Source organism: Ipomoea nil, unplaced genomic scaffold (genome assembly GCF_001879475.1).
Source record: "Ipomoea nil cultivar Tokyo-kokei standard unplaced genomic scaffold, Asagao_1.1 scaffold3056, whole genome shotgun sequence".
Lineage (NCBI taxonomy): Eukaryota > Viridiplantae > Streptophyta > Magnoliopsida > Solanales > Convolvulaceae > Ipomoea > Ipomoea nil.
In genome coordinates, this window is record NW_017619484.1 from 1,743,955 (window position 1) to 1,766,622 (window position 22,668).

At 39.1% G+C, this 22,668-nt stretch overlaps 1 long non-coding RNA gene across 1 annotated transcript; it reads right to left on the reverse strand.

The window, feature by feature from the left end:
* Positions 1-89: 89 nt before the first annotated feature.
* On the reverse strand, positions 90-17,109 carry LOC109164097. The gene is made up of 3 exons (XR_002051382.1): positions 17,023-17,109; positions 230-233; positions 90-101 (listed from the first exon to the last, which is right to left on the reverse strand). It is a non-coding gene; the product is annotated as an uncharacterized LOC109164097 (long non-coding RNA).
* Positions 17,110-22,668: the final 5,559 nt, after the last annotated feature.

A 22,668-nucleotide genomic window follows, 5' to 3' on the forward strand; every position in this document is an offset into this window, starting at 1 on the left:
GCATGCAAATGATTAACTGTCTCAAACTGAAGCACCTTAAGATATAAAACTACGCACCTTAAGTTATAAAACCACGCACCTTAAGGTATAAAACAACGCACCTTAAGTTTAAATTGATGCACCTTAAACTAGAAAAGTGACGCATCTAAAGCTTTAAGTATACGCACCTTAAGGTATAAAACAACGCACTTTAAGTTTAAATTGATGCACCTTAAACTAGAAAAGTGACGCATCTAAAGCTTTAAGTATACGCACCTTAAGAAGGAAAATGGCGCACCTTAAGCTATGGAAAGACGCACCTTAAGCTTTAAATATGCGCTCCTTAAGAAGGAAACGATGCACCTTAAGCTATGGAAAGACGCACCTTAAGCTTTAGACTGACGTACCTAAAGTTTCAAAAAAAAATGAACCTTAAGTTCTCAACTGAAGAACTAACGCACTATAAGCACAAAAATCGTACCACACACCTTAAGAAGAAAAGCGACGCACCTTAAGAAGGAGAACGGCGCACCTTAAGTTTGACCAATACGCAAATTGTCACTGCATTTTTTTAAAAAGTTTTCTTCAATCTAGGCTGTTGATTTTGATTAGATCAAGGGTTGAGATTAAACCACATCATTTACCTAAAGCCTATTACGCTATTACTGCATGTGTGTGTGTGTGCGCGCGGGTGCATAACAAATAAGATCTAATAAAGTTAGGCCAATAACGAGAACTAAAAAATGTCCATGAAATTATTTGATGAAATAATGTCCAGATTATTTTGATTTTAGTATTTTTATGATTTTCATTCTTTACCCTCTATTATATTATTTTGTTCACTTAAATAACCCTGCATTCCGTTAGTATAAACTTTAGTAATGGAATATCCGTTAACTATTTATTATTTTTAACTTACTCATTGATTTCTATAAGAAAGGTCTTAGGTTCAAATCACATCGCAATCAATATTGACATAATTGTTAAATATATACTACTATATGAATATGTAAGAATGTATTAAAATTATAATATAAAATTTAACATAAACTTTGGTCAAATAATTAGCCCAACTATCCATAATATTCAAAGTTGAGCATCAAAGATTATAAATAAGGAACCTTGAAATCATTTTCTTGCATTTTAAAAAATAATAATAAATTTAGGTTAATTTTTTTTTTCCTTTGATTATTTAGATCAAGATTCAATATTTCAATTATGCTTTTGCAGATCATTATGTTAGTAATATTTTTTTCTGTATTTCTATAATGGTACAATTGTACATTACTTTACACATATTTTACTATTATTTTTTTATCAGACAAAATTGTTCTTACATCATTGTCAGACCTGTGTGATATAAGTCATATAACTACAAAGCTGTTGATCAGAAATACAAATACATTTGGACTCTAAACGGTAGGACGATTGTCCAAAGAATGCACAATGTTGACATCCCAGTGGATTCAATTGAATAAGTTTACACATCATTTTCATAATTTTATCAATGTATGAAAAACTTCTAAAGAAATGTGTAAGTTAACTTTTATTATATAATTATTACAATATCTATTGTAGATATATATATATATATATATATATATATATATATATATATATATATATATATATATATCGAATTATTTATTATCATCCTCTATTGACAACAATTGTAATAATTGTCATTGACAGACTCTCAAAACAATTTGTCATTAAAAATATAAAAAAAAAATGATTTCATTGTTGTACGTGGATGGAAAGTAAGCACACATTTCATTACTTTAATTAAATTAAATAAATTAGTAGATACAACCAAAAAATAATATATATATATATATATATATATATATATATATATATATATATACATCTTTTTAATTTAGAATTAGATGTCTATAATGTCTTTATTTAAAAAAAATTAAAATAAAATATTCATTATAGAAAAAAATTAAAAAGAAATATAATTTTATTAGTTACATTATCTTTATTTTCTAACGTTATTACAAAGTTGCAAACATTTATTTTAGTGATAATTATAATCAATTTTTCATATATTATCTTGCATTCATATACTTTGAATTACTGATTTAAATAATAATTAAAAAATACAGCATTCAATTATCTATGCGTGAACATCTCATATATAATCTTACATAGATATACTTTGAAGTACTTATTTAAAAATAATCGTTTGGTATTGTCTCATTTGCAAAATGCACGTGAAAAATTAGTGTGTATACATATATATCACATCATATGAATTGAAAACACCTCAACTCCCTCCCCACTAGGGAGCGTTATGCTGTGCAACTGTGTGCACCATGCATGGTGCACACGGTTGCAAAAACGACATCGTTTTGACATCCAACTTTAAAAAAAATAAAAAAAAATAAAAAAAAAAATTAGAATTGCATAACTACACATCCATAACTTCATAGCTATACATCCAGATTTGCATAACTACACATCCATAACTTCATAACTATAAATTCAGAATTGCATAACTACACATCCATAACTTCATAACTATACATCCAGAATTGCATAACTACACATCCATAACTTCATAACTATAAATCCAGAATTTCATAACTACACATCCATAACTTCATAACTATACATTCAGAATTATATTGCATAACTACACATCCATAACTTCATAATTATAAATCCAGAATTGCATAACGTAACTACACATCCATAACTTCATAACTATACATTCAGAATTGCATGCATAACTACACATCCATAACTTCATAACTATACATTCAGAATTGCATAACTACACATCCATAACTTCATAACTATACGTTCAGAATGTGAAATTATAACTTCATAACTATACATTCAGAATTGCATGCATCATTACACATCCATAACTTCATAACTATAAATCCAGAATTTCATAACTACACATCCATAATTTCATAACTATAAATCCAGAATGTGAAATTATAAAATTATGAATATATGTCTACGTAACTAACGGCAATCGAAAATGATTTTTTTTATTTAAGTAAAACGACGCCGTTTTTGCATCCGTGTGCACCATGCATAGCATAATTTGCCCCCCACTAGGTCTGCCCAAATTTAATTAGTTGTCTTGCCAGTGACGGTACTATATTAAATAAAATAGTAATTTTACATGTACTCTCAATTCATACTCCCATTTTTTACTCCTTATAATTTAGAATGCTTTTATTGTTTTTTTTTTTTTTGAACCAAAGCAAAAAAGAAAAAAAAAAAAAAAAAAAAAAAACCTTCATTAATGACTTAATAAAATGGCGATACAAGTCGGTGGGATAAACTCCCACTCCCCCGAGACAGACTCCGAAACGGTTGCCTGAGCAAGCTCATGAGCCGCACGGTTCGCTGTTCTCTTAATATGGACCACCCTTACAGTCTCCATATCATTAGCAATCGACAAACATTGCTTCACAATTAAACCTACGTAAGAAAAATCAACATTGCGGGAATTAAAAATATTACAAAAATTCAAACAGTCAGACTCTATCAAGCAGTTTTCTCGGTCTTGCTCTTTGATCCAAGCCAAAGCCTCTTTGGCTGCAAGAACCTCGGCCAAGAACGGATCGCTAACACCATCGAACCACCCACTCTTCGCTGCAACAAAACTGCCATTATGATCCCGTATGACAGCGCCAAAACTAGCCCCAGTCGCGAAAATAGCCGCATCAACGTTACATTTCATGGAGTTCCGAGGCGGTGGCGTCCAGACCCCAGTGCTACCGGCGAGTCTGGCTGGTAGATGTGTTGTGGAAAAGGCTGTTGCCCAGGTCCCTTGGAGATATTTCGTTCGTTCGCGAGCCTCCACCACGGGCAACGTCTTGTTGTGCCAGACAACCTCATTGCGAAGGCGCCAAATGGTCCAGAAGACGGCAGCTAGCTTAACAGACACAACAGTGGGCGAGTTACCAATCATGAAGTCCATCAAACTAAGCAGCTTTCTCCCCTGCAAAACATCATCTGCTTCCCATACATTTCTCGCAAACACACATTCGCCGAACAGGTGCTCCGTTGTCTCCGTCACGTGGCCGCACATCGGGCAACATGTTTATTTATATCTTTTTTTCTTCTTCCAATCAAATTTAAACACAAATAAGAATACATGTTGGGAGTAAGTTTTTGGGACTACATGAATTATTTTTTTAAATAAAATTATCAATTGGTTGGGTGAAGCATTGGCGGCAAATTATGCTACGCATCCGTATGCACCATGCATGGTGCATACGGATGCATAAACGACATCGTTTTATTAAAAACGCGCGTCTCACTTAAAAAAATTCAGTTTCGATTCCCAGCAACAACATTATATTGTGCATAATTTGAACTAAAATTCCAGAATCGATGAACTAAAATTCCAGAATCGATGAACTAAAATTCCAGAATCTATGAACTAAAATTCCAGAATCTATGAACTAAAATTCCAGAATGAATGAACTAAAAATCCATAATGAATGAACTAAGTATCCATAATGAATGAACTAAATATCCAGCATGAATGAAAAAAAAAAATCAGTTTCGATTCACGTCTAAATATTCATAATCAATGAACTAAAATTCCAGAATCTATGAACTAAAATTCTAGAATCTATGAACAACATAATGCTGTTGAGGAGAATCGAAACTGAATTTTTTTTAAGTGGGATGCGTGTTTTTAATAAAACGACGTCGTTTTTGCATCCGTATGCACTATGCATGGTGCATACAGATGCACAGCATAACAATCCAGCACTGGCAGCCCCTTTATAACCCAAATATAGTTCTATAACCTGTCTCACAAATCAACCAATCGTTATATCGTGCACCAGGCACAATGCATTGTGCGTCCTAGTCAAAACGACGACGTTTTAATAAGTTGGTGGGAAGTTGACGTGACGGACACTGTTCCGTTCGTTCAATTCCGTTACATTTTTTTTTAACACTTGTGTTTTTTGTGTATTATATATGTTAAGAGTTTGTGTATTATGTTAAGAGTTTATGTGTATTATTATTTTTTTTTTAACACTTGTGTTTATGTATATTATGTTAATAGTTTAGGTATATTATGTATTATTTTAGATTATGTGTATTATGTTAAGAGTTTATGCGTACTCTATTATACAATTTTATACATACGAAACAGGGAACTTTTGAAAACGAAATTTCCAAAAAAAAAAAAAAAAAAAAAAATTATTCAGGGCGCACAATGCATTGTGCATTGTGCGCCCTGGTGCACGATATAATTACGCAATAATAATAATAATAATAATAATAATAATAATAATAATAATAATAATAATAATAATAATAATAATAATAATAATAATAATAATAATAATAATAACTCCGTTCCATTTTATGTCTACTTTAGTTAACGGGGCTTGACTGGAGTTATTTTTAGTTCAACTTTTCATAATATTAAGTTTAGTATTAGTATACAAAATTTATATATTTGGAAACTACACTAAAAATATTATTAAATAAAAAAAATCAAATTTAATAATAAGTAAAGAATACTAAAGAATATAAACAAAGAAGAAAAAGTAAATTTAACCAATTATTAGTAAGAGAATCTTTTTTCTACCTAGGGTTTCTCTAGGTTTTCCGGTTGCTTTTTCGACGTTTCACTACGGAGCAATTCCGACGGACGGGAACAACAACCGCGATCTAACCCTTGCATGTGTGATGGCTTCGACGTCGAGTGAGCCGGACGTGGCAGGTCTGACAGCCAGGTGGGCTGACATGGTGCTGGCGGGAGAGGCGACGGCATTTATGCCAGACGAGGGGGCTGGTGCTGAGGAGGGGACCGGCGAGGTGGAGGAGTGTTGGGGGGTGGTGGGAAGGTTCTTGACACGGAAGCTAGTCAGGTTGGAATTTATGAGTCAGGTATTGGCATCGGTGTGGCAACCGGTGAGCGGAGTTGAGGCAACGGAGGTAGAGCCGGGTCGGTTCCTGTTTGTTTTTCATCATGTAACGGACATGGAACGAGTTCTGAACGAGGGTCCCTGGTCTTTTGATAACAGTACGCTCGTGTGCAAACATGTCCCTGACGGAGTTATGCCGGTTGATGTAGTGTCGGATACGGTGGATTTATGGGTCCAATTGCATGGACTGCCGAATGGATATTCGTCTAGTCGGATTTTGGAACAAATTGGAAATTTCTTGGGTACGTTTGTGAAATATGATGATCGCTTCGACAATGCCCCGTGGAAGATGTATCACCGTATTAGGGTTTCGCTGCCTGTTGACAAGCCCTTGAAAAGACGAATGAATTTTATTAAACGAGATAAGACGAGTTGCTGGGTCATGTTCAAGTACGAACGCCTTCATACTTATTGCTATTTCTGCGGGATGCTAGGGCACTCGTATCAGTTTTGTCGTGGGGCAAGGGACTCGAAGATGCCGGTGGAGGAGTATTTGTATGGCCCGGAGCTACGGGCAGGAGGGAGCCGTGGCCCTAGGCCGGTGGGGGGCAGCTGGCTTTTGCCGATGGGCCGGCAGGTCGTGGGGCGGAAACCGCAGGAGGTTCGGCCGGATGTGGGGCGGTCTTCGGGAGGTGTGAACCGGACCGAGGGGGTGGTTGAGGGGGAGGTGGTAGCGGTTGCCAAACGGCGCCGGGGGGAGGTGGATGGTGAGGGACGGAGGTGCGAGGGAGAAGATATTGTCATGGCCGAAATTCCAAAAAACTTGCAGCTGGCGGGTTCTGGTTCCCAGACCCGCACGAATCAATGAGTACTCTAAGTTGGAACTGTCGTGGCTTGGGTAATCCGCGGACAGTTCGGGAGATTGTGGACATGGTGTCCCGGAAGCAACTCGACTTTGTATTTCTTATGGAGACTAAAGTGGCCGGCACACGATCATGCAGAACGATTACGTGTTAAGATTGGCTATGAAGGGGACTGTTTTATGTTGATAGTGATGGTTTAAGTGGTGGTATAGCATTACTGTGGAAAAAGAATAGTACGGCCCGACTAATCAGTTACTCAACGAACTATGTTGATGTTGGGGTAACTATTGCTGGCTTTCCTGAATGGCGAATGACGGGTTATTATGGGTTTTCTGAACGAACAAGACGCGCTGAGTCATGGGATCTTTTGAGAACACTCTCGGGCAGGTCGAATCTCCCATGGGTTGTTATTGGTGATTTCAATGACTTGTTATATCAGAATGAGAAGAGAGGGGGAAATCCGCATCCGAATAGCCTCCTACGCGATTTTGGGGAAGCTATTGAGGACTGTGGGCTTGCTCAGTTGCCTATGGTTGGTTATCCGTACACATGGGAAAAGGGGAAGGGGACAGTCAACTGGATGGAGGAGAGGCTCGATAAAGTTCTAGTGACGGATGAGTGGCGGAGTATGGTGATGGGGGCTAAAGTGATGAATCTGAGAACCCAGAAGTCTGATCACTCGGCTCTCTTTCTGGGGATTCAAGACTCCGCTGGGGGTGTTGGGCCTCGTAGGAGGGGTTTTCGTTTTGAGATGGCCTGGTTGCACGATGAGGGGTGCAGGAATGTGGTAGAGCAGTCCTGGCAGGAGGGGAGGGGCCAGGGATTACAGAACTGTATTCAGTACTGTGGGACTCGGTTAACACGATGGGGTGGAGTCCGGTATCATAAGTACGGAAAACGGATCAATGAACTGACAAGAGAGCAGCAGCGACTCAGGGGGCGTACTGACCCGGCTTCCCTAGCTGAGTTCCAGCGCCTTGAACAGCTGTTAAGCTGTACTGAAGCTCAGGAGGATGCCTACTGGAGGTAGAGAGCCAAGCAACACTGGCTTAAGGAGGCAGATGATAATACGAAGTTTTTCCACAGGTATGCCTCTCACCGAAAAAAGAAGAATACTATTTCTAGATTGATGAATGATAATGGGGATTGGGTTGAGGGGGATCCTATGAAAAATATTATTCTGCAGTATTATAATCGTATTTTCTGTGCTGGAGCCCCGGGAACTGGGGAGGAATTTTTTGAGGGAATTGTCCCGCGGATCACGCAGGCACAGAATGAGTCTTTGTTACGTCCTTTTGAACTTGATGAGGTTAAGTGTGCATTATTTGCGATGTTCCCGGACAAGGCACCAGGCCCGGATGGAATGAATTCAGGCTTTTACCAACATTTTTGGGATGTGGTGGGGGGTGATGTGGCCAGTTTTATAATAAATTGTGTTGAGTCCTGTGATTTCCCACCTGGGTTGACTGAGACTGATATTGTTTTAATCCCGAAGAAGAAAACCCCTGAGTATGTCACTGATTTACGGCCTATAGCCCTCAGTAATGTGGTCTATAGAATTATGGCAAAAATGTTGGCTAACAGAATGAAGCCGTTAATGGAAGGAGTAATATCTGAGTCACAAAGCGCATTTATCCCGGATAGGCTAATAACGGATAATATATTATTAGCTGCAGAGGTGGGGCATTTTCTGAATAGGAAACAATGTGGAGTGGGGGGATGGAGTGCCCTTAAATTAGACATGGCAAAGGCATATGATCGGGTCGAATGGTCCTTCTTACGAAGGATGATGTTGGCGCTGGGTTTTCATGCTGGTTGGGTGGAGTTGATTATGAAGTGTGTAACCTCTGTCTCATATAATATTCAGGTGAATGGTTTAAGGTGTGATCCTATTATACCCACTCGTGGAATAAGGCAAGGGGATCCATTGTCCCCATATTTATTTATTATTTGTGCAGAGGGTCTATCTTTGATGTTGCAGCAGGCACATAATGTGGGATCAATACATGGCTGCAGGGTAGCAAGAGTGTTAATAAGTGTTATAATGTATAGTTTTATATTTCTTTATTTATGTGGTTTAGTTTGTGTTGACTTGAGCTCTCTATTAGTTAGGAGAGTTTCACGTCAACTTAGCATTTTATCTAATTGTATTCGCGTTCAGTTACAACTAATCAAGAATTGAATTCTCATTTGGTATCAGATAGGGTAGATCCTTTTTTCTCTCTCCACCTCAAACCACCACCGGCCGATCACTATGTCTTCCCATTCCTCGGAAAAGACCGTCACTGCCGGAGGCTCCCCGTCGCCGGCGACCGGCGTCTCCCTCGCCGGAGCCCATCATCACGTCTCCATGAAGCTCAACAGCCGGAATTTCTTGTTCTGGCGCACTCAGCTTGTCCCCTTCCTCCGTGGGCAAGACTTACTGGGCTATGTAGACGGCTCGACGCCGTGTCCTTCCCCAACGATCGCGGCTGCCGCCTCAGGCGAGTCCGGCTCCGGTGCGACGACGTCTGCCCTCGTCCCCAACCCCGCGTACAAGGCCTGGGTCTTGCAAGACCAGTCTATTCTATCCATGCTAATCTCCTCTATGTCCAACGAAGTTCTTCACTTGGCGGTCGGACGGGAGACAGCGGCGGCGGTATGGCAGTCGATCACCTCGGCGCTTGGATCCTCCACCGAAGCGCGTTGTCTCAGCCTCTTAGGCCAATTCCAGATGCTGAGGCAAGGGAACCAGTCGACGGCCGAGTATCTGGGACGTGCGGAGGTCCTCGTCGAAGCATTGGCACAAGCTGGACGGCCGCTTTCATCCACCGAGCAAAATCTTTACGTTTTGCGTGGTTTACGCCAAAACCTGCGCGTGTTGGCAGCTTCTCTTACCGCCACCAACAAAGCCGTGTCTCTATCACAATTGTCCAATTTTTTGACTGCGCAGGAATTCATCATCTCCGATGATTACTCGATCGGAGGTGACGGCAGCAGTGGTCACCTTCCGGCGGCCTTATATGCCGGGCGTGGTCGTGGATCCAGCGGAGACGGCGGACGGACGTCGGGCCAACAGTGGCGTGGTGGAGGTGGCCGGAACAATCATGGCCGGAACAACCGTGGTCGAGGCGGTCGAAATAATCGTGGTGTTCCACGATGCCAGATTTGCCGTGCTCAAGGCCACACGGCGGTGTACTGCTACAAGCGGTATACGACACAACCACCGGCCGAAGCTCACGTTGCAACCGCCGGCGACATTCCGGCGACTCCCTCGGCCACGTCAGCGGACGGATGGTACCCCGACACTGGCGCTACCGCACATGCCACGCCGGACGCAAGCATGATGTCCCGGTCGGATGAGTACAACGGCCCCGATGTGTTACGGGTCGGGAACGACGCAGGTTTGGCTATCACCCGTGTCGGTCATGCATCAATCCCGTCCGTGTCGAAATGTTTAAGTCTATCTAATGTGCTACATGTTCCGCGTCTGTCGGTCCCTTTACTTTCCGTACAAAAATTTACAAAAGATAATGGTGTTTATTTTGAATTTCACAATGATTGTTTTATTGTGAAGGATTCCAACACCAGGGATATTTTGCTTAAGGGACCAACTTCCGGGGGATTATACAAGCTTCCGTTGTCAAACACTCAGTTTGCGTTCGTCAGTTCCCGGGCCACACAAGACGTTTGGCACCGCAGGCTAGGTCACCCGCATGGGGTCGTTCAGAAACACATCTTAAAAGACTGTCCAGTTTCATCAAATAAGTCAAAAGTCGCGGAGTCGTGTACGGCTTGTCATCTCGGCAAGTCGTCCCGTTTTAAGTTAGATAGGAATTATAAATCTAGCACGAATGTTTTAGATTTAATTTTTACTGATGTATGGGGCCCGGCTCCAGTAGTCTCTTCTAGTGGTAATCGCTACTTTTTATTGTTTGTAGACGATTACTCTCGGTACTGTTGGTTTTATCCGTTACGGGTAAAATCGGATGTTTATAAAACGTTTGAATTTTTTCGGGTGTTGGTAGAGCGACAATTCTCGCGCTCTATCAAATGTGTCCAATCGGATTTAGGGGGTGAATTCAGAAAATTGCAAACAATGTTCCAAACTCTGGGTATCCAACATCGGCAGTCATGTGCGTACACACATGAACAAAACGGGCGAGTTGAGCGCCGTAATAGGCACATTGTCGAAACGGGTCTCGCTCTACTCGCTGAAGGCTCAGTACCACTTGATTATTGGGACTTTGCCTTCGGAACTGCCACATGCCTGATAAACTACCTCCCTACTCCTGTGCTAAATTTTGATAGTCCTCACTCTCACCTACATAAAGTGTCTCCTCCATACACGTTTCTTCGAATTTTCGGGTGCCTGTGCTATCCCTACCTTAGGCCATATAATCGGCACAAGGTGGAATACCGCTCAGCACCCTGTGTCTTCCTTGGCTACCCCCCGTCTTTTAGGGGATATAGGTGCAAGGACCGTACGACTGGGAAAGTTTACATCTGCCGCCACGTTCGGTTTGACGAGACAGTGTTCCCGTTTAAAACTCGGTCATCCGTCTCGTCTACACCGCTGGCCTCATTGCCGTGGGCATCCGGGCCAATAGTCCCACGACTTGCCCCGATAGCTCCGACAACCAGCATCATTCTGGTGCAAGAGGATGAACCCGTGCCCTTAGCGTGTGAACCCGCGCCTCAGGCGGTCACGGCACCACCTCGTGCCAGGGCAAAACGACGCCGTGTCGTGCCCCAAGATCGTGGCCATGTGATGCGTCTTCGGCATCAGACTCGAGGCACGGATGAGCAATTTCAGGCTTTAAACATAACAACTGATCCTACTTGCTATTCCCAGGCTGTAGGACATCCACAGTGGCGAGAAGCCATGGACGAGGAGTTCAATGCGCTACTCCACAACAGCACTTGGCGATTGGTTGCCCCCGAACCCCACATGAATATTATTGGCTGCAAATGGGTGTTCCGCACCAAACGCACAGCTGATGGTGCAGTTGAGCGCTATAAAGCTCGGATGGTAGCCAAGGGGTTCAACCAGGTAGCAGGCGAGGACTTCTTCGACACCTACAGCCCGGTAGTCAAGCCGACCACTGTTCGGTTGCTCTTTGCTCTTGCTGTCTCATCTAACTGGACAATGCGTCAGTTAGACGTACATAATGCCTTCCTAAATGGGCATTTAGCCGAGACTGTGTACATGAAACAGCCACCTGGTTACGAAGATCCAGTGCACCCGGATCACGTATGCCACCTGCAGCGTTCACTGTACGGCTTGAAGTAGGCCCCTCGGGCTTGGTTCAAGAGACTACATGACTTCTTACTCCTTGCAGGGTTTTCTGCGTCAAAGACGGATGTCTCTTTGTTCCATTACACGACAGGCACGTCTCGGGTGTTCTTGCTAGTTTATGTTGATGACATCATCATGATGGGGAATGATGCTCAGTTAATCAACACCTTGCTACAGTGACTAGCCTCTACCTTCAAGATCCGAGACTTGGGCGCACCGGGCTTCTTTTTGGGAATCGAAACCATATCGACACCTACACGGTTTATTCTCTCTCAACGGCGATACATGACGGACCTCTTGAACCGTGCTGGCATGCTTGACTGCAAGTCTCTTACCACACCGGCGTCAGTCACCACATCAGCCGTTCCTACAGCAAATCCCTACGATAACCCAACACACTATCAGCGGATTGTCGGGGCACTACAGTACTTGACGATCACACGACCGGATCTGTCCTACGCGGTGAACCGACTGTGTCAGTTCATGCACTCACCGACCGATGACAATTGGGCCATGGCTAAACGAGTGTTGCGCTATATAAAGGGGACTATCAGTTACGGCTTGTGTATCACTTCGTCCACATCGACAGCCATACATGCTTTCTCAGACTCCGACTGGGCAGGTTGTCCGATTGACAGGAAGAGCACCAGTGGCTATGCAGTGTTTCTTGGGTCTAATTTGATATCCTGGTTATCTAGAAAGCAACGTACGGTAGCTCGGTCCTCTACAGAAGCTGAGTACAAGGCTCTAGCGGATGTTTCAGCAGAGGTTACTTGGGTTGTGTCACTGCTTCGTGAACTAGGACTCCACTCCTCCGAGCCAGCTACTCTTTGGTGCGACAACCTCGGCGCCACCTACCTGTGTGCCAATCCCGTGTTCCATGCAAGGACGAAACACGTCGAGATTGATTACCACTTTGTTCGAGATAAGGTGGCCTCTGGAGACTTCGTCGTCAACTTTGTGTCTACGAAGGACCAGCTTGCGGATATCTTGACTAAACCACTGACAGGGCCCAGGTTCACTCTTCTTCGAGACAAGCTCAATGTTGTCTCGCACCACCCTTGAGCTTGAGGGGGTGTGTTAATAAGTGTTATAATGTATAGTTTTATATTTCTTTATTTATGTGGTTTAGTTTGTGTTGACCTGAGCTCTCTATTAGTTAGGAGAGTTTCACGTCAACTTAGCATTTTATCTAATTGTATTCGCGTTCAGTTACAACTAATCAAGAATTGAATTCTCATTAAGAGGAGCCCCCCGATTTCTCACTTTTTTTTGCAGATGATAGTTTACTGTTTTTTAAGGCCAAGGCGGAGGAAGCAACTGAGGTTAAAAAGTGCCTATCTGTTTATGAGAATTTATCTGGACAGGCAGTAAATTATCATAAGTCGAGTATTTGCTACAGCAGAAATACTAGTAACGAGGATAGACAAAGTGTGGCTCAGATTCTGAGAGTGGCACAGGCACCGAATTTTGGCAAGTATTTGGGACTCCCCTCTTTTATTGGAAGACACAAGAAAGCAGTTTTTGCGTATGTGGAGGATAAAATCCGTCAAAGGATTGGGTCATGGAATAAAAAACTACTATCACAGGCAGGGAAAGAAATTCTTTTGAAAACTGTAGCACAATCTATGCCTACGTTTTCAATGAGTGTTTTCTTGTTACCTGTATCAATGTGTACGGCGATAGAAAGGACGATGAATCGTTACTGGTGGGATTCTGGAACTGACAGGCGAATACATTGGAAGGCATGGGATAAGTTATGTGTCCCGAAGAAATATGGTGGGCTGAGATTTAAAGATTTGCGTGCATTTAATCTAGCAATGCTAGGAAAGCAGGCGTGGCGAATGTTGACTAAGCCTGACTCTCTGGTGGCACGTGTGTATAAGGCCCGGTATTTTCTGAAAGGACCTTTCTTTGATGCACAGGTGGGAAATAATCCCAGTTTCTACTGGCGCAGCATCATAGCAGCAAAGAGTATTATTTGTGGTGGGGTCAGGCGCAGAATTGGTAATGGGGAATCTACATTCATATGGACCCACCCTTGACTACGAATGACCATGACCCAATGATACAAACAGAAATGCCAATACAGTTGAAGGAAGCCAAGGTGGCAGGTTTGATAGACCAGCAAACTGGTGTCTGGGATCCCTCAATCTTAACTGATTTATTTCAACCCAATGATGTGGCGGAAATTATGAAAGTACCCATCTCCCCGGAATATGATGATACTTGGTACTGGCATGGGGATCCAAGAGGAGAGTATTCTGTTAAAAGTGGATATAAGCAAGTAGTGGGAAATTATCAACACACCAATGGGGTATTTACAAAATGGTTATCCCTATGGAAGTTAAAAATCCCCCCAAAATGGAGAATGTTTCTATGGAGAGCCATTAGTGATATATTTCCTACTACTGCAAACTTGCTTATAAAGAGGGTGGATGTGGATCCACGATGTGCCATGTGTGGATTATCTCAAGAAGACACAATGCATGCTTTGGTGTTGTGTGATTTTGCAAGGAACATTTGGGATAAATCTAACCTCACAATTCCAAATATAATCACAAATATTTTTTTATGTTTGGTTTGATGAACTTCTAAATGTTCTAGACTCTGATGGGATATTCTATGCAGTAGCAATACTTTACAATATTTGGAGAGCACGGAACAGGGCCGTTTGGGAAGTAACGTTACCACGGCCGGAAGTGGTCCTCAAAACTGCCGCTGCTGCCAAGCTGGCATGGACTCGGGCGCACCCACAGCCCACGGCCCCGCCCACCACGCTACTAGCCACGCCAAACCTGCTGCAAGGAAACGCCAATATCCATGCGCCGAATCCCTTCGCTGCCGAGCCACCTGGACCGCCAAGGCGCATATGCCGTGTGGACGAGGGGTATTTGCAGGAGACAGGACAAGCTGCTTTGGGGGTACTCTTACTAGACATGGACGAGGGATATGTTTCGGCATTCAGTGGACCACTACAAGGATGCTCCTCGCCACTTATGGCAGAGGCGCTCGCATGTAAAGAAGCTCTATCATGGTTGAAGGATCGGGGTGAGCAGAACGTTAAGGTTTATACGGACTGCCTCACACTACATCGTTATCTTACTACACCAACTATTGTGCTGCGCACATATCTAGGCTATGCCATTGACACTTGCAGGTTTATTGCATCTTCGTTTCAGTCCTGTTCGTTTCATTTTATTCCTAGAGTAGAGAACCATTTAGCTCATGCTTTAGCTACTACGGCTTATCAGCAAACTGCAACTATGTATTGGGATCTACTCCCATCGGATGTTATTTCGGCCTACTTTTAATGAAGCAAAAAAAAAAATTCAAAAAAACCAATTATTAGTAAGTATGATAGATAAATGTGATAAATGGAGAATAATTTTACAAATCGACAACAATACAGTAGTTAATCTCTTACAAATAACAAATTTGCAATAATTTTTAGACGATTTAATTCCCAAAATGGTCCTTCGACTATGACCTTTTCTCAAATTGGTTCCTTAATTTTTATTTGCACCCAAAGGTAGTAGTCCTTCGACTATTGAATTTTAAGCCAAAATGGTCCTCCGTTATTTTTGGTGTTAAGTGGGTGTTAAAATGAGGGGTAAAACTGGTAATTCAGGGCTTTCGCTATAGTCAGATGACTACTTTAGGGGCAATTAAAAATCAAAGGACCAATTTGAGAAAATACCATAGTCAGGGAGACCATTTTGAGAATTTTCTCTTTATAGTTCAAACATGATTTTGTATTCATTGTGATTAAAAGGGGTTGATCTTGTACTTATTTTCAATTTCTAAATAAACAATCTTTTTTACTTTAATTGATACCTAGAAAATTATTTTTTTAACAAATAACTTAGAATAATAATTTTGATTATTAGCCTAGTACTTATATATAGTTGTACAAACTAACATTAATTTCGATTAATACATTTGTAACTTTTTATATTGATTTTATCCTTCCCTAGTGCACTTTAATTTAATATGTTACATGTGGTAAAAATTAGTCAAATTGATTAATTAATTGATATAAAATATGTTTTGTAATTCAATTATGAAAAATATTTAAAAAGAAAATTTCATTTTTTTGAACTATCTAGTTAATATAATCTAAAAATTTCAATTGTGTATTATCGTATCTAAATTAATATAAAATACTTAAAGTTGATATAATTAAATTAAAAATATTTATGAATATAATATTAATAGCGATGATATACAATTTATTCCAACCATTTCATATATTTTATTATAAATATTTTTTTATCACGTTTTGGAATTTTTTTTTTTTTAACAAAATTTTTCGCCTCCACTGATCGACATTTTTTGTTTTGCCCCTATAAACCAATATTGTCTTTTTGTAATAGACAATGATTTTTTTTATCTTTCTTATCCGTTTGTATTTAACTGTTGCCTTTTTTAAAAAATAATAATAAATAAATAAGCAATGGTTTATGTCTATTGTCCATTTGGTTGTAATTTTTCACAATAATTTTGTCATTATATATATGCCTATGTCTATTTATGATCATAGAAAATCAAAATCCAAATACATAATGTCAAGCATTCCTGAATAATAAAGAGTTTATCGTAAGTTAATGTTAGTTTGTACAACTATATATAAGTACTAGGCTAATAATCAAAATTATTATTCTAAGTTATTTTTTAAAAAAAAAAATTCTAGGTAACAATTAAAGTAAAAAGATTGTTTATTTAGAAAATAAAAATTCTCAAAATGGCCATCTAATTATGGACTTTTTTCAAATTGGTCCTTTAACTTTCAATTGCACCCAAAGTAGTCCTTTGACTATAGTGAAAACCCTGAATTACCAGTTTTATCCCTCTTTTTAACACCCACTTAACGTCAAAACTAACGGAAGACCATTTTGGCTTAAAATTCAATAGTCGGGGGACCACTTTGGGTGCGATTAAAAGTCAAGGAACCAATTTGAGAAAAGGCCACAGTCAGAGGACCATTTTGGGAATTAACTCTTTTTAGAAGATAATGAAAAAATATATATTTGCAAACGAGTAATTTTACATGTATTTCCCATTTTTACGCTCTATGATCTGGTATGCTTTGATTGCTTAATTTAATAGGGAGTCATGATGTTTATCCATTCCTTTTTTTTTAGATGGCCTGAGCAGACCTTAACCGTAGGAGGCCCTTTTAAGTTCGTACCATACTCATACTAATCCCCGTTCGCACCGGGTCAGCCCAATTACGGGGCACAGTGTTGGCCAGATTGATTCTCCATACGAGAGGTGATTCGAACTCTCGACCTCTCTTAAGGGACAAGAGTGCACGGCCACTCACGCCAACCAAGCTAGTTTTTTTCCAATCAAATTTGAACACAAGTGAGAGTAAAAATTGAAAGTAAATTTTTGGAAGGGGTGTGGTTACGTTGAGTGAAAGAGACTCATCCATCCTTAACCGTTGTCACACCCAAAAGAAGTGCCTACAATTCAGCAAGAGGGATTAGTCACTGTGTCCGATAGTGAACACCCTGGGTACACCAAAAAACAAAAATTGAAAGTAAATTTTTGGAATCCATGTAGTATTTTTCGAGTTGTTATACCATGGACCAGGGTCCAGCTTGCAAGGTGGACTATGGTCCTAAACGATGTATAAATTGTATATTTTTGATGTTAAATCATGAACTTCTAGAATATAAATTTTGTTTCTAAGTCAAAACATGTAAGAACTGTAGAAGGAATTTGTGAATACAATACATGTCATCAAATCCTAATCTATTAATATGATGTGACTGCAGTATTTGAAAGAAACTTTTGAATACAAACAAAGTTATCAATTAATTACATATATGTTGATATTGTATATTCGTAATATATACAAATTGAGTTAATACCCAAAATCGTCCTCGACTATAGTGGTTTTTCTCAATTTCGTCCTAAACGACTTTGGTGACCTAATATCGTCCCAGACTTTTGCGTTTCGCTCAATTTAGTCCCAGGCTTTTGTGTTTTTGCTCAATTTAGTCCCTCATTTGTTATTCTGTCCATTTGGTGTTAAATAAATAAACAATTCAGTAATTTTAATATTGGCATCTCTTTACTCATAGACATATGAATTGCGAAATCTTTTTTTTTTTTTATGAATTACTCCCAGAATTACTCCTAAAACTGCGAATATAAAATTTGATTTGCACGTCCGGGAGTAATTCTGGGTGTAATTCGTACAAGAAAAAAGAATTTCGCACTTCACAAGTTGAAAGTAAAGAGAGATCAATATTAACATTACTGAATTGTCCCTTTATTTAACACCAATTTGATGGAATAACAAATGGAGGACTAAATTGAGCGAAACACAAAAGTCTGGGATGATATTAGGTCACCAAAGTCGTTTAGGACGAAATTGAGAAAAATCACTATAGTCGAGGACGATTTGGGTATTAACTCTATACAAATTATGAATATTTAGTATATAAATTGTAAATATTTAGATCAATGTGAACTCGCGCGGTCCATAGAATAATTTGCGATATTTTTTCTTTACAACACAACAAGACATCTCGAGAGCAATAAGAATGATGAGGGGAGTGATATAGTATGTGAGTGGACCAAAATGGGCAGGGGCAGGGGCATTTCGCGATGACTTGGGACTGGGTCGTTGGGGGTAATTAAGGTAATTGCAAAAACCAGTCTGGATAAGTTCGGGGTTTTGAATTGGACAGCAGGTGCGAAAACCGTTTTGTTTTATTATGTATGATTGTATATGGCACTATATATTCTTCTTCCCAAACTTATATGGCACTATATATGGCTATGGCCGGCCTATCGGGATTTCACTTTCACACTGGTCCCCACCATACCCCTCTTGCTGAATTGTAGACTTGAGTGACTTGCTCCTGTCAAGTCATTCATGCAATTAAAAGGCTCAAAAGTGTTATAATAATGAGTATGATTAATATTAATAAAACCAAGTCAAGGCAAAAAAAAAAAAAAAAAATGTTAGAATTCCATACATGGATGAGTAACTGGGATGTGGCTTAGGTATCTTTAGCTAGGAAAAAGTGTCAAATAGGTTATCAAATTATTAGTATTTGTGCAATTGAGCCATCGAACAAAAAAAAGTGTACAATTAAACCATTCAACTCTATAAATTTATGCAAATAGAATTGTTAGCAGGTTGCTTTCAGGTTAATCAGGTAAGTGTACAATTAATTTGATTTAATATTAAATTCATAGTAAATTAATTTAAATATTAAAAATCGCCACATAAGATGCCAAGTCATTTATATTACATGCTTAATCTGAAAGCAACCTGCTAAAAATGCTATTTGCACAAATTTATAGAGTTGAATGGTTTAATTGCATACTTTTTTTTGTTCGATGGCCCAATTACACAAACACCCATCGTTATGCCATGGAACCGTGTTCACCATCCATGGTGAACACCGGTCCCAAACGGTAACGGCGCCCGTAAGTAGCACCGTTATCTTCCACCAATCTTTTTTTTTTAATTAACAGCACGACTTTTCTTCTTCATTTTCACATTTCGCGGTTTCACTTCCTCTTCGCGCAAGCTTCTTCAACACTCATAAATTATGAATGTGCAGGCATGGATTTATGAATGTGCAGTTATGAAATTATGAATTTTCTTTTATGAGATTATGAATTTTCTGTTATGAGATTATGAATTTACAGAAAATTCATAACTACATAACTGTAAATTCATAATCTCATAACAGAAAATTCATAATTTAATAAATGTTTTTCTTTTATGAGATTATGAATTTTCTGTTATGAAATTATGAATTTTTTGTTATGAGATTATGAATTTACAGAAAATTCATAATTACATAACTGTAAATTCATAATCTCATAACAGAAAATTCATAATTTAATAAATGCAAATTCATAATCTGAACATAGAATGCAAAACGCCGTTGGTGAACACGTTTCCATTGCATAATTTGCGCACAAACACTAACAGGACGTTTGGTTGGAGGGAATTTAAATTCTCTTTCCACTTAATTCCCACCTAATTTCAAAGGCCATAAAATTTCTTTGTTTGGTTGGAAGGAATTGCAATTCCCCCATTTTCATGGAATTAAAATCTCATGTCCCCCTGAGATTTTAATTCCTGTGATTTTAGGAAGAAAAAAAGCTAGTGATGAGACAAAATTATCCCTCCCTTTTTTTTAATCTAAAATTAATACCACAACAACAATGGGTATTTTGGACTTTATACTACTTATTTCCTTTCAATTCCCATGTATACCAAACATTGGAATTGAAATTCCCAGTAATTCTATTCCTGTAAACCAAACACTGGAATTTAAATTCATACTTTATTCCCAGTAATTCATCTCCCATGGAATTGCAATTCTTTTCCCACGTAATTCCCCCCTCAGCTCCAACCAAACGCCTGTTACAATAGTTCGATGACCTATTTGACACTTTTTCCTTTTAGCTATAACTTGTTATTTCTTTTACTATAAATAGATTTTATTGTAAAGCATTTTATTATACTCCATCTGTCCCATTTTATCTGTCTTACTTACTATTCATTGGTCATACCAACTCTTTCTTCTTTGCTTATTATCTTTAGTATTTTTCACTATTTTTAAATTTGATTTTTTGTGTTTAATAGTAATTTTAGTGTAGTTTCTAAATATATAAATTTTGTATACTAATACTAAACTTAATATTATGAAAAATTAGATTAAAAATAACTTCACTCAAGCCTCATTAACCGAACTAAACACATAAAATGGGACGGAGGGAGTATTATTATAGAAGCAATAAGCATTGTTAAATTATATACAGATATATTATATTTTAATATATCTAACATTTAGTATCAAAGCTAGTCAATCTTTTAACCCCAAGATATTCTCCGTAGTAAGATACAGCAACAAAATTCAATATTGTAAGGTCAGGTCCAAATTGAATGGGAAACTCAATTACAATATAATTATTGACAAATTATGATGACCACAAATTTGAAAGGTTAAAATCTTTGGAAGTTTGTTGACCCCGGTCTACTAGATAGAGCTTATGCCGCCACTATACGGTGAGAATGTGAGATGAATTAGCCTTGGGATAGATTCAGCAAGGGGTTGATTACTCCATTTTAAGGCAGTTAGTTGGTGTTAAAACAACAAAGGAAACTTGCTGGAATATCTGAAAGGTGTTACACAAAGAACTTGATCAGGCACAGAAGTGCAAGTTGCAATCATTGAGAAGGTTGTATGATCGATGTAAGATGACCTCTACATAAATAGTAGATATGTATTTCTCTTGTCTTATTAATATGGTGAATAAGATGAGGTTACTTGGAGACACTATTGAAGATGGTGCAGTGGTTAAAAAAGTTCTATGAACTATGCCAATGAAGTATGACCATGTGGTGGCTTCAATAATAGAGTCACATAAAATCGAGCTCTTATTAGTTGCAAAGCTAAAAGGTACAATAGAAAGTCATATTGACAGGATTGAGTCAAAATAGGAGCCACTAGCAGAAGAAGCGTTGAAGAGCCAAGTCACCTTTAAGGCTTTAACACGACTGGCTCTAATCAAAGAGGTGGAGGATCTAGCAGAGGTTGTGAAATGGGAAGATGTGGATCTAGAGGAAGAGGACATGGTAACTCCAACCAAGGAAGAGGTGGAGGTAAAACCAAACAAGGTTAATTTCAATTTCATTCCTATGTGGCAAGCATGAGCACAAGATTGCATATTGCTGGTATAATGAAGACAATCATGGGAATCCAGCAAACGTTGTATTGTTGAAAACTCTGTTAAGAGTTCTGAAACCTTACTTTTTTCCTAGTAATAGAGGGTGACTGTGAAAGTAACCGAATGGCTCAGTCTTTTAGTTGTCCCAGATTAGAATATCAAAGGAGGATGTTTTTATGCAGATGAAAACATATGGTTCTTGGGTACTAGTTATAATAACCATATGTGTTGGAGAAAGAATTGTTTTCTAAACTAGATGAATCAATCTGGCTAAAGTGACATTTAGCAATAAATCAAAGGTGCCAATTTTAGGAAAATGAAAAGGTAAAATCTCTATTTAGTTGAAGGATGGTACTTGATAAGCGTCAAAAGATGTTAGTTTTTAAGAGCACTTTAAAGGATTTTTGTGCTTGTTTTAGCCTTAAAGTCTTGCGTTTGAGAGTAATTTATCCTAGAAACACGGTTTAGCACGTAAATACCTTCCCAATTGTATTTTTAATGTTTTTAGGTGTTTTTGGACAAGAAAAGTGACAAAAAGAGGTTAAAAATATCAAAGCCAAGAAAAGAGCGCATCCAAGGACCAAACACGCCACAGCCACGCACGTAAGGAGGAGAAAAGGGGAATTATTTCCCATTTATGCCCGGTCTCACGACGTGACGGTGGCATAAGAAGGATGAGCCAAAGCAGCGTGGATGGAGAGTTATTTCCAATTTACGCAGAGGCTCACAGCATAAAAGGCAGCGTGACCAACTAAGCTGAAGCAGAACACCCGCGAAAAGGGAATAAAATCTCATTAACGCCGGCGTCATTAGGATGCCGAAGGGGAATTACAGATATAAAGGCCAAAAATCTGATTCATTGAGGGGAGTTACACAAAATTTTAGAGAGTTCCACAATTTTTAGAGAGAAATTTTAGAGAGATTTTAGATCTAGAGTAGTTTTACATTTTCCCTCACTAGATTTTAGTAAAAA